Raw genomic sequence first — 14,431 nt, forward strand, 5'->3', positions numbered from 1 at the left:
TAAAATTTAATGTTACCTATTGTTACAGTTTATCATTGAACTACTGAGGTGAACTTGTCTCTGATCTTTGTTGTCCATTTCACTGTGTTTATTGATACAAGCTTAGTGCATCCAAGTGCTTGTAGTTTGTGGCTTTTGAAGCTTCAAAGAGCCTGCATAATTGATACTTTTATTAGCTTTCAGTCCACAGCGCTTTTCATAGGAGGAACTTATAAGCGGAGTACAGCTTTCCATGTGTAACTTCACACTGCCATGTTCATGGATCTAGAAAGTGTTCAGTTGATCAGTTGGTAATGAAGTAGCAGAGCATGGCTAGGGGTCAAGAGGGGATGTAGGGGGGATTGGAAGGATAGACCCTGGCATAGGGGGCATAAGGGATACCTTTTGAATTTACCTTTTAAAAGGTCCCCTCACGCAAATGAAGTGTTCACAATTCCTCTAAGGCTCCATGAACCATGACTTTTTAAAGACCTGACCCAACTGTATAAAGATAATGGGGCAGTAGGAGATGTCTATATCATCAATGGAATTGGCAGGTCTGGAGTGCAGGGTGTGAGCTTCTGACATGAAGCAGCAAATACCCTATAAAGGCAGTCCTGAAAATACAGAGCCTGGAAATCTGGAATGGGGATCCACTGACTATTTTTGAAGGGTTTCTTAGTCAATCCGACTCGTTAGAAATCAAGCCTGTGGTACTGCTCACCCTCTTCCTGCTGAGGTTGAAAAGCAACAGTTCCTGGGCATCTGAAAATCAAAAGGGAAGGGTGAGGGTGATGTGTAGAGAAGAAAGCAAGAGGTCCATGGTCTCTGAGGCCCTGGCAGCAGTGCTGCAAGAAGTTCAATGACAAATAAGCGGTCAAGGATATTGAACCCATTTTCTCAGGACATTTCCTACCAACTGCATCACCAGCTTGCTCATCATGCAGGTCGGCAGCCTGAGGGTTTGGTGAGAGCTGAGACCGGTGTAAAGCAGGACATACTGTCATCAGAAATGGTCTTGATGATGCCAGATGCTGCAGGCTTTGTTGCAGCCAGTTCTATGATCCCCTATATCAGTTTGGGCTCAGGAAATGAAGGCATGCTTGTTCCCTCACCAATTCGGCCTTGCACCCTTCTGTTGACCTGTAAGGGAGAGGGAAGGACGGCAACAATGCTGTCAATCAACAATGTTTCCTCTGGTGAGTAGATGTTCTGTTATTCATAGAGTCATAGAGGTTTACAGCATGGAAACAGGCCCTTTAGCCCAACTTGTCCATGCCGCCATTTTTTTTCAAACCCCTAAGCTAATTCCAATTGCCTGCATTTGGTTCATATCCCTCTATACCCATCATACCCATGCAATTATCTAAATGCTTTTTAAAAGACAAAATTGTACCCGCCTCTACTACTACCTCTGGCAGCTTGATCCAGACACTCACCACCCTCTATGTGAAAAAATTGCCCCTCTGGATACTTTTGTATCTCTCTCCTCTCACCTTAAACCTATGCCCTCTAGTTTTAAACTCCCTACCTTTGGGAAAAGATATTGACTATCTACCTTGTCTATGCCCCTCATTATATTATAGACCTCTATAAGGTCACCCCTCAGCCTCCTACGCTCCAGAGAGAAAAGTCCCAATCTATTCAGCCTCTCCTTATAACTCAATCCATCAAGTCCCGGTAGCATCCTAGTAAGCCTTTTCTACACTCTTTCTAGTTTAATAATATCCTTTCTATAATAGGGTGATCAGAATTGCACACAGTATTCCAAGTGTGGCTCTGCCAATGTCCTGTACAAGATGTCCCAACTCCTGTATTCAATGTTCTGACCGATGAAACCAAGCATGCCGAATGCTTTCTTCATCACTTTGTCCACCTGAGACTCCACTTTCAAGGAGCTATGAACATGCACCCTTAGATCTCTTTGTTCTGTAACTCTCAGCAACACCCTACCATTAACTAAATAAATCCTGCCCTGCTTCAATCTACCAAAATGCATCATCTCACATTTGTCTAAATTAAACTCCATCTGCCATTTGTCAGCCCACTGGCCCAATTGATCGAGATCCCATAGCAATTGGAGATAACTTTCTTCACTATCCACTATGCCACCAATCTTGGTGACATCTGCAAACTTACCAACCTTGCCCCCTATATTCTCATCCAAATCATTAATATAAATGACAAATAACAGTGGACCAGCACTGATCCCTGAGGCACACCGCTGGTCACAGGCCTCCAGTTTGAAAAACAATTCTCTGCAACAACCCTCTGGCTTCTGTCAAGAAGCCAATTTTGTATCCATTTAGAAACCTCACCCTGGATCCCGTGAGATTTAACTTTATGCAACAATCCACCATGCGGTACCTTGTCAAAGGCCTTGCTAAAGTCCATGTAGACAACATCAACTGCCCTTATCTACCTTTTTGGTTACCCCTTCAAAAAACTCAACTAAATTTGTGGGACATGATTTTCCACTCACAAAGCCATGCTGTCTATGTCTAATCAGTCCTTGCTCCTCTAAATGCCTGTAGATCCAATCTCTCAAAATACCTTCCAAAAATTTATCCACTACAGATGTGAGGCTCACTAGCCTGTAGTTCTCAGGCTTTTCCCTGCCCTTTTTAAACAAAGGCACAACGTTTGCCACTCTCCAATCTTCAGGCACCTCACTCATGACTATCAATGATTCAAATATCTCTGCTAGGGGACCCGCAATTTCCTTCCTAACCTCCCATAATGTCCTGGGATATACTTTATCAGGTCCCGGGGATTTATCTAACTTGATGTGCTTCTCTGTAACATGTACACTCCTCAAGACATCAATATTTATTTCCCCAAGTTCCCTAACATCCATGCTTTTCTCAACAGTAAATACTGATAAGAAATATTCATTTAGGATCTCATCCATCCCTTGTGGATCCACACATAGATGGCCTTGTTGCTTCTTAGGAGGCCCTACTCTCTCACTTGTTACTCTTTTGTCCTTTATGTATTTGTAGTAGCTTTTTGGATTCTCCTTTGCCTTATCTGCCAAAACAATTTTGCGTCCCCTTTTTGCCCTCCTGATTTCTCTCTTAACTCTATTCCTACACTCTCTATACTCTTCAAGAGAGTCACTTGATCCCAGCTGCCTCAGCATGTCATGTGCCTCTTTTGTTCTTCATGACCAGGGCCTCAATATCCTGAGTCATCCAGGGTTCCCGACTTCTGCCAGCCTTGCCCTTCACTCTGAGAGGAATGTGTTTACCCTGAGCCCTAGTTAACACACTTTTAAAAGTATGCCACTTACCATACGTCCCTTTGCCTTCCCACAGACTCCCCCAATTAACTTTTGAAAGTTCCTGCCTGATACCATCAAAATTGCCCTTGCCCCAATTTAGAATTTTAACTCTTGGTACAGACCTATCATTCTCCATAGCTATCTTAAAACTAATAGAAGTGTGGTCACTGGTCCCAAAGCGATCCCTCACTAATACTTCCGTCACCTGCCCTTCCTTATTTGCCAAGAGGAGGTCAAGTTTTGTCCCTTTCTAGTCGGGCCATCCACATACTGAATAAGAAATTCCTCCTGAATACACGCAACAAATTGCTCTCCATCCAACCCTCTATTGCTATGGCTGTCCCAGTCAATGTTGGGAAAATTCAAATAGATATCTGGGCTCTCTGCCAAGACTCATTATGTACATTCAGTAAGGCATTAATAAGGATACAGCCTCCCAGTATGGCATTGATAAAGTATGGGTAACAATGTGTAATTTTATATTTTAAAGATGCACCTAAGCAAATTGTCAGTTGTGAAACTGAGTTCTAATTTTGAGACAATTGTGTGGCAAGAAGTTAATAGCATCTGCATGTTTACTTGAAGGATGTTGCTCTGAATGAAAGATATCCAGCACATGCTTTCTGATGGTTCAGTTCTATTATGGTATAAACGTTGGAACTGCACAGTAGGATTTTTAGATTCACTGAATTCACTCAGCATCACTCACAGTAAAGGAATTGTAATGTAGCGATGATAGCTCCCCCCCTCAGTTGGTGTAATGCATCTTACTACACTCTAGCTTTCTACTTAAGGATTTATAGATACATCCACAACGACGTTGTTGGGGCAGGGAGGGGTGTGGGGGTAGGTGGTAGGGTGGTGTGAGGAAATCTGGTCAGATGAGAGGCTTGGTGGGGACCGTCATTTGGTGATGTTACCTTGTGTTTGCTGCCCTTGTCCTTCGAGATGGCTGTGGTCATGGGTTTGGAAGGTGCTGTCTAAGAAACCTTGCTGAGTTCCTGCATTGCATTTTGTAACATTATTTAAACCTACTATCTTTATTAATAGAGGCAGTGGTATAGTTGTATTGTCGCTGGACTAGCAATCCAGAAATCCAGGAAAATGCCCTGGAAATCCGAGTTTGAATCCTACCATTGCAGATGAATTCAATTAAAGGTCTAATGGTGACCATGAAACCATTAAAAATTATCATAAAAACTCATCTGGCTCACCTTGTTATAACCTGAAACGCACTTCCAGAAAGGGTGTTGGATGTAGGTTAAATAGTAACTTTCAAAAGGGGATTGGATATATAATTGAAAAGGAAGTTGTGCACAGCTCTGGGACAAGAGCTGAGGAGTGGAATTAATTGATAATCTTTCTGAAGAGCTGACACAGGCACTGTGGGTTGAAGAAGTTACTTCTACACTGTATGATTCTGTGATTCAAAAAGGTTTGACAATGTCATAAACCATAAGTGTCAAGGTTAGTGAAACAAAACATGACTACTTGGATTTGTTGGGGGCCCTGAGCCCTCATTTGCTATCAGTGGGACTGTCTCAGATATTCCCTCTGAATTAGTTGCCTATGGGTCCATCATCCAGATATAGGAGATGATTCCCCAGCCCGCTGTGCTGCTCAAGCAGTGCAGTAGGTCAGGAGGCATCAATGGAGGTTGTGTAGAAACTATGAAGCTGGGCTAGCACTTAATATAAAAAAGGATAGCAAGAGTTTTTATAAATATATAAAAAGGAAGAGGCTGGCTAGGGTGAACGTTGGTCCTTTAGAGGATGAGAAAGGGGACCTAGTGGTAGGGGATGGGGATATGGCTGAGGTCTTGAATAACTTTTTTGTTTCTGTCTTCACGGAGGAGGACGTGAATAATTTGCCGGGTGTTAGAGATGGAAAGGTGGTAGGACTGGAGGGTCTCAATGACATTACTGTTACTAGAGAGGCGGTGCTCGACAGACTGGAGGGGCTGATTGTGGACAAGTCCCCAGGACCGGATGGAATGCATCCGAGGGTTCTGAAAGAAATGGCGGAGGTGATAGTGGATGCCTTGGTGGTTATTTTCCAGACATCGCTGGATTCCGGGGAAGTGCCGGAAGATTGGAAAAAGGCTAATGTTACGCTGTTGTTTAAGAAGGGTGCCAGGCAAAAGGCAGGGAATTATAGGCCGGTTAGTTTAACGTCTGTGGTAGGTAAAATGTTAGAATCCGTCATTAAGGAGGAAATTGCGAGGCATCTTGAAGGGAACTGCTTGATAGAGCAGACGCAGCATGGTTTCATTAAAGGGAAGTCGTGTCTGACAAATTTACTGGAGTTCTACGAGGATGTGTCTAGGGCGGTGGATAGAGGAGAGCCGGTGGATGTGGTCTTTCTGGATTTTCAGAAGACGTTTGACAAGGTACCTCACAAGAGGTTATTGCAGAAGGTCGGGGGACATGGAGTCGGGGGTAGGGTGTTAGCGTGGATAGAGGATTGGTTGTCAAATAGGTGGCAGAGAGTGGGGGTCAACGGGTGCTATTCGGATTGGCGGATGGTGACTAGTGGAGTGCCCCAGGGGTCGGTGCTGGGGCCTCAGCTTTTTACCATTTATATAGATGATCTGGAGGAGGGAACCGAGTGTAGGGTGTCGAAATTTGCTGATGACACCAAGATTTGGGGGAAAGGCAAATTGTGCAGAGGGTGGGGAGAGTCTGCAGAAGGATCTAGATAGGCTGGGCGAATGGGCCAGGAAATGGCAAATGGAATTTAATGTTGGCAAGTGTGAGGTGGTCCACTTTGGTAAGAAGGATTATTACTTACGTGGCGAAAAACTGCAGCAGGCGGCGGTGCAGAGGGACCTCGGGGTCCTTGTGCATGAGTCGCAAAAACCCAGCCTGCAGGTGCAGCAGGTGGTCAGGAAGGCGAATGGGATGCTGGCCTTCATAGCGAGGGGGATTGAATATAAAAGTAGGGAGGTCTTGCTGCAGCTGTATAGGGCATTGGTGAGGCCGCAGCTGGAGTACTGTGTGCAGTTTTGGGCGCCGCACCTGCGCAAAGATATTTTGGCCTTGGAGGGAGTGCAGAGGAGGTTTACTAGGCTGATACCGGAGTTGAGGGGGTTGAGCTATGAGGAGAGGCTGAATAAACTAGGCTTGTACTCGTTAGAGTTTAGAAGAATGAGGGGAGATCTCATTGAGACATATAAGATGATGAATGGGATGGATAGGATAGAGGTGGAGAGACTCTTCCCGCTCAAAAAAGACAGTAGGACTAGGGGGCACAGCCTCAAGATAAAGAGGGGGGGGCGGTTTAGAACGGAGTTGAGGAGGAACTTCTTCACTCAAAGGGTGGTGAATCTCTGGAATTCTCTGCCCGTTGAAGTGGTGGAGGCTGCCTCGCTAAATATTTTTAAGACGCGGGTTGATGGGTTTTTGATAAGAGAGGGGATTAAGGGTTATGGGGAGAGGGCAGGAATGTGGAACTGAGCCACGACAGATCAGCCATGATCTTATTGAATGGCGGGGCAGGCTCGAAGGGCTAGATGGCCTACTCCTGCTCCTATTTCTTATGTTCTTATGTTCTTATGATGTGTGGCTTGAAGGTGAACTTGTGATGGTTGCTGTTTCCACACATCTGTCCAAAGATGTGCGGTTCAGATTGATTGCTAAAATATTGCCCTTAGTGTCCTCAGATGCTAGGTTAGAGGGATTAGTGGGTAAATATGTAGGGATATGGGGGGTAATGATTATGTTTATGTTTCTTCCTGCTGGGCACCACGGCCTGCATGCGTCTCTGGCCAATGAATAAATTATTTAAATGATTATTTGCGCTTCATTAGTTGGCCCAGGAATGAAATAGACAGGCTTTCAGGAGTCATGGGGTGAGTTACTCACCTCAGAATTCACAGTCTCTGACCTGGTTTCACAGGCATAGTTTTTATAGGTAGGTACAGTTCAATGTCTGGTCAATGGTAACCCCCAGGATGTTGATATTGACAATTCAGATGGCAATGCCATTGAATGTCAAGGGGAGATGGTTAGATTTGTTCTTGTTGGAGATGGTCATTGCAGGGTATGTGTGTGGCACAAATGTTATTTGCCACTTTTCAGCCCAAGGCTGAATGCTGGCCAGGTCTTGTTGCATATTGATAGGAACTACTTCACAGATGTCTCTGTAACTTCCCTCTGTGGAATGAAGCATTGAGATTTCAAGATTTGGGTTTCCTGCCCCAATTATAGGATTGATATCATGATTGCATTTTGGGATAGGTTTCTTGTCATTGGTATCTTCACTTACAGCACATCAGTCCCAAAATTTCAGGCCTTCTATACTCTACACACTGAAGCATTTACTTCCTATGGTAACTATCTTTGCTTATTCACATGATTACATTTATTTTTTCCTCTGTACACAGAGATGGTTACATTGTAGCAAGGTCATGACAGCATATTGACTGAAAGTCCTAATTAAGGAAACCAGTTAATAGATCTTCTAAATTTAAGTGTTGATGCTATCAGCATCCAAGCCACTTACTTCAAATAACATAACATGATCATTAGCAAGCTTATTTATTACTGATTTGTGTATATAAAAGGCACTCGGGTAAAATAAAATACACACAATTTACCATTTTATAGACAATATCCTTTGTATAGTATTGATTACTTTGTGTTGAAGTTTATAATAGGTCTTTAAGGAATTTGATTAAGAAAGCAGCTCTTTTCAGTAATTAATGATTTGATTGTCCAATTTCTACTAACATTACAACTCTGAAAGATACAAGAAGAAACATTGTTTAGATGTGTAGTTGTAAGGCTCTTGAGTTGCAGATCCCTGGCTGTAGCAAGCATCAACTTCAAATTTTCCATCAAAGAAACAAACAATCCTTGATTTAATGAGGTCAGATTGAACAAGGCTAAGCCATAAGCATTAAAACTGCCCAGATGGCACAATACTGCATATACAGAGTTCCAAAATCCTTCGCTGCTTTTAACAAATGTTATGGTAGTGAGGCAAAAGAAAATGATGGAGGATTAATGGCAGTTATTTTGGGCTGAATTTTATGGTCCACAAGTGGTGATAGCTAAGGCGGAGGTTGATAAAATAGCAGGCAGTCATGTTAGGACAGCAGCCCGATGCTGCCCCATTTTAGGGGAAGGTGCCCAGCTGGGCACAGGAGGCAGGCCGGGTGCAAACTGGCTGCTAGTTTCATGGAGACAAGCAGCTGACTTTCAAAATGAAGGCCCCAATTAAGGGCCATGAAGCAGTTCTACTGACATTTTGCCAGCAGCAGAGCAGCACCCCGCCACGTGGGGAGAATGCCAGCTGCATGGAGATAGCTTTCCTGCAGCAGAATGGGTGGGCTACTGAAGCCACAGGATGCCATGGCTCATAGAAGGTTCTGCAGGTAGGAAATCCAGCGCCCATGTCCCAGCGATTTCCCACCAGAGACTTTCCTTTCCTGATCTGTACTGCTCTCCGCTTGGTCCTTTCATTTTTATTATTTTTGAATTGACCTGCCCGAGGCTCACATTCTCTTGCCTGCCAGAGTAACACCATTTCTGCAGGCTCCAGCTTGCTGTCCTTTTTCTCAGTTTTACAAGCCATGCAGTTGGTGTTAAGTTTGAGTTTGGAGCTGAGCAAACTTTGCAATCCCAGGACTCCATGAGTTTCTCAGCCAAATCCCAGAATTCCATGTTTTGGTGCTGAAACGGGAAAGTTGCAGACACTGGGTTGAGGAGACTGACGAAGGATGTGATTGGGCTTGTAGCTTCAGGAGTCTGACCCCCACCTATATCAGCATGATGTGCCCACAGGCAGCCAACTGAGAGGTTGCTTCCAGGGGAATTTCTGAGCCACTGATAGCAAATGAGGGCTCAGGACCCCCAATAATCCAAGCAGTCATGTTTTGGTCCATTGACTTTGACGCTTATAGTTTCTGACATTATTGAACCTTTTTGAATCACAGATAGAATCCCTACAGTGCAGAAGGAGGCCTTTCAACCCATCGAGTCTGTACCGACCACAATCCCACACAGGCCTGATCCCCATAACCCCATACATTTACCTTAGCTAGTCCCCCTGACACTAAGGGACTGTTTAGCATGGCCAATCCACCCAAGCCGCACATCTTTGGAGTGCAGGAGAAAAGCTAGAGGAGACCCACACAGACACAAGGAGAACATGCAAACTCTACACAGACAGTGACCCAAGCCGCCTCACAGCACCAGGGACCCGCATTTTTTTCAGACCATCGCCAGATACTGAACTCCCACCCTGAGAGATCCATTCCTGGTGGCATTACAATCATTTGCACTGCAGCATCTGAAGCCATTTGATAGATTGTTAACCTCAAGATCAAATTATAATTGCTTCCCAGCTATGGGAACAAACAAAAATTGTATGAAAAATCTCCTCCTGTCCCTCTGGTTCTTTTGCTAATGGCATTTACTTGGATTATTGTCTTGTAATTCACTCCCAATTCGCTACCTATATTTCCAACATAGAAATACAAAGGGTGAGAATTGACCTTTCACATGGAACAACTACACAGTATTCACAAAAAGTACTTTGGATGAATGGACACTGTGCAACAATCACGAGGCACAAGTGTTCCTTTCCAGTTGGGGAACACTTCAGCAGTCAAACGCATTCAGCCTCTGATCTTCGGGTAAGTATTCTCCAAGGTAGCCTTCAAGACACATGACAGTGCAGAATCAGTGAGCAGAAACTGATAGCAAAGTTCCGCTTGCATGAGGATGGCCTCAATCAGGATCTTGGGTTCATGTCACACTACGTGTAACCCCCATCATTTGGCCTGGGCTTGGAAAATCCTACAAACTGTCCTCGTTTGATACAATTCATACCTCTTTAACCTGTGATTATCCCTCTCTCTACTTACACTATCTGTACCTGTAAAGACTTGATTACTGTAAAGACTCGTATTCCATCCATTATCTTGCAATTGTACCTCTGTCTATATATGCCGGGTTTATGAAACCTACCTCTCCACTCACCTGATGAAGAAGCAGCACTCTGAAAACTCGTGATTCCAAATAAACCCGTTGGACTTTAACCTAGTGCTATGAGACTTACTACAGTACTACTTACGGAAAGTCATAGTGAAAAGTGCAAGAAAGATAGGTTGAAAGTAAACAATACTTTTGTTTACATTTTTAACACCTTTAAGTTATTATAGCGGCTGCCATTTCTAATAGCACTGTTTAGTTCATTCTATTTTCCTGAAAAATATACCTTTCAAAGGTGGAAATCTATTTATATTTTTGTCCTCAAGACCATTCATTTCTCTTATACCCATACTGTTTTACTTCTTGGTGTTACTCTGTTCCAAGATTAACTTGCAGCTTATGTTACGGCATTTGCATTATTTCTCAATTTATTGGAGATGAATAGAGGGGAATGGGGACCTCAGCATACTTGCCCTATCCCTGACTGACCTGACGTCTTCACTCATTGCTCAGTACAAATACAGGCTTGAACGGCCACAAATGCAGTTATAGTCTACGCTGCAACAAGTCAAAAGTTAGCTTTAATACTGCAATGAAGATTGAATACTATCCTTCTGCAGCAATTGAAAAACATTGCTGTATACACTTTCAGGTTATAATACTTGTTGTACAATCATCTTTACACCCAAGGTAATTAATTCTGTGCACTGGTGCAATGGGCATTTTTGTTGTTTGTGTAAGCTGGTTTTATGATTCCAGATTTTCATGGCATTGTGCCGTAAATTAAGTGTGGAAGAAGCAATGTATTTATATACCCTCACTAAGCTCTATTTAGGAATTTTAAAGCCTTCATACAATCAGCAACTTGCAGTATTTTGTACGTATTTGAAAAGATATGTGGCATTCAAAATGAATATAGACATCAGAATAATGGGATTGCAATCTTTTGGAGACAGAAGTCGGAGTGATCGATAAGGCTGCACATGCTGTAATCTTTTATAGATCAACTGGCTCTTCGAGTAATGGCACATTTTCTTCCACTTGTGTAATCTAAGTGCATTATTTCACTTACTTTCATAGGTACTTTATCTTATGTCTTTGCACAATGAATGATGCCTATCTGCATTATGGTAATTGAGTCTTACCTTGAGTGGATGCTCAGAAGTCTTTCTACAAGATCAAACCAAATGGAATTGTCGTTTTTTTTAATGGACCTTAAATATAAATGCTCTAGCTTATGAATGAGTAAGCAAATGAACACCAATTTGAATGTAAATTCAATCTAAAGCAACCAATTCTGAGTTTAAAAATCTAATTAAATTAATGTCATTCCCAGTAATTTGCCATTTTCTCTTCTACAAAGAAAGAGGAGTCAGTAAACCAAAGCTTGGAGGTTAAAATTAATCTGGACCAAAGCAGCCCAGTTATTAATTACTTTCCTTTTCCCGTTAATAGTTAAGATATCACATATTAGTTAATACTTGTAAATAATACATGATAAAGAAACAAAAGTGGATCAAATGTAAACTAAAATATAAAGGATTGGAACATGATGATTTCACTGAGGATACTGAGAATCCCCTCTCACTTAGAATTAAGCTCTGTACCAGCATAGCCAGTTTTGACTTCATCCTCCTTAGTCCAGCCTGCATCTCTGCATTTGTTTTTAGCTTTTCAATAAAGAGATTTTTATAAACAGAACAAATGTTGTTACATGACACAAAAATAATAACCAGGGATGCAACAATTGCACTCCCCTAGATCATAGAATCATAGAATGCTACTGTGCAGAAGGAGGCCATTTAGCCCATAGAGTTTGCACCAACAACAATCCCACCCCAGACCTCATCCCTACAACCCCACACATTTACCCTGCTAATCCCTCTAATTTACACATCCCAGGACACTGAGTGGCAATTTAGCATGGCCAATCAACCTAACCCGCACATCTTTGGAGAGTGGGAGGAAACAGGAGCACCCAGAGGAAACTCACACAGACACAGAGTGTGCAAACTCCACCTGAGCATGGAATCAAACCCAATCCCTGGAGCTGTGAGGCAGCAGGGCTAACCACTGTGCCTTTTGGGATGTGAGGGGCACAGGAAAAATAGCAGATATTAATGTCTTCAGTCCAAATACTTTCTTAATCTCTCTGAAAGTGGATTGAGTAATGACTTGATGAGGTGAGGCCTGATACAAATTGATAAGTTGTTTCTCTTTACAAAAAGGCAATAAAACAGGAAAGTTGTTAAGGTCGGGCCCACTTAATTCAATCAGTTCATGTTATTGTCACATAATGATGTGAAGAAAACAATGTGCCAAGTTTCCCCCACATCAGTACACCTAATTACTTGGCTTATACAAAATATCTCTCACCTGATCCTCCAGCAATTTTGCCTGCTAATTTTGGCAAGGGCCCTTGAGGCTTTTGATTTAAAAACTTGACTGCCTGACTGTATAGTATTGTGCTTCAAAACTAGACTTTTTCAGCCTGTATCCTTGTACTTATCTGAACAGTCAAAAAATAAATCAGAGATTTTCTGATATGTTGGAGGTAATGTATTTTGTGGTAGCTGAGACAAGTAATGACAAGCTTATTATTTACAGTTTATGGAGAAACTAGCTCATTAGTATCTTTATTACTTATCATCTTAACCTTTTTCTTGAAGCATTTGAATATATGATGCTCCAGTATAAAGAGTAATTCTTTCTTCCAAATCCTTTCTGTAGTATGCCTAAAAATTTCAAAACATGATATTACCTTATATTAGGGAGTATAACTATTCTTAAATTCTTAGATATTCTTCTAATCATTCAAAACAATTTTTATTTCTTACCCCAGATTTATAAAGTTATCAACTTAAGAGGCTACAATTTTATGTTGTGTTAATAAGTCACTTTATTTCACCAGTAGTATTTAGGCAAGAATAATGTGACTGTCAATAAAACATGAAAAATATGGAATAACTTGGCTTCAGTTTTAGTTCCTAACAGTGAGACTCCTTGTCACAATTACTAATTCATAAAATCAGTTTTGTGAATTTACAGTAAAGTCAGGAAATAATGTTGTGCTATATTATCTTATGAATACTTAACATATATTATCTAATTTTTTGTCCACTTTTTTAACAGGTGATATTAATGATTTAAATGGATCTGCTTAAGTCAAATGAATCCATTAAAATGATACGTAGAAAAAAATTATATGAACACATTAAAAATTCATACAATAACATTGCGCGGAATAATTTCTGATGCTTATGCTAATTATATTGCAAATTAGCTGTTGAATTATTTTGTTCCCTATTTCCATATCGATTTATACACTTCTAACACTTTATTACACTTATTCAAACAGTAATTTTAATCTTTCTGGCCTACAGTCTCATTTTAACTGCTTTCTGGAATTGCCTACTTACTTTGTAAAAAGTGGACGTGCTTTTCAGAATTGTTGCTTTAGAACCCTGTCAGAAAATGCCACTCACTGTTAGATATGATGATAGGGTGTTAAGTCCACAGTTGAAGTTTAGGACATATTTTGTTTCATGATTCATATTTTAATTTTGTACATGTAAGGATTTTTTTTTATCTGATGGCTGATAAGCAATAGTAAATGTGAGTAAACATGTGAGTGAGATGGTTACAAAGCAATAGTTGAATGTGTTTTTGTTTTTACCCTTACTGGCACACTTGCTCCGAGACTAAACCATATTTAGAAAACATGAATTCTCATTAGTTCTCAGTTGCTCCATACTGGAAACAGGGTTATGCCAAGTCTTAAACTGCGCTGCCAGTATTCACATAGTCTGACATGAAATGGTACCACTGTCCATTCTTTAGAAGGTCTCTCATGTCTGGTGATGAAACTTTAACCATCTCTCCGAGACATTCAATAGCATTATCATTACTGACTCTCCCACTATCGACATCCTGGAGGTTAACATTGAACATAAACTGAGTGGGACCAGTCATATAAATACTGTAACTTTCAGAGCAGGTCAGATATTGGGAATTCTGTAGTGACTAACTCAATTCCTGACTTCCCAAAATCTGTCCATCATCTGCAAGACACATGTCATGAGCATGTTGGAATACTCTCCTGAATGAGTGCAGTTCTGACAACACTCAAGAAGCTAAACATTATTGAGAACAAAGCAGTCTGCTTGAATAGCATCCCACCCACCACTCTCAACGTTCACTCCCTCCATCACAGATGCACAGTGCAGCAGTG

Source organism: Carcharhinus amblyrhynchos, chromosome 2 (genome assembly GCF_965287045.1).
Source record: "Carcharhinus amblyrhynchos chromosome 2, sCarAmb.v2.hapA, whole genome shotgun sequence".
NCBI lineage: Eukaryota > Metazoa > Chordata > Chondrichthyes > Carcharhiniformes > Carcharhinidae > Carcharhinus > Carcharhinus amblyrhynchos.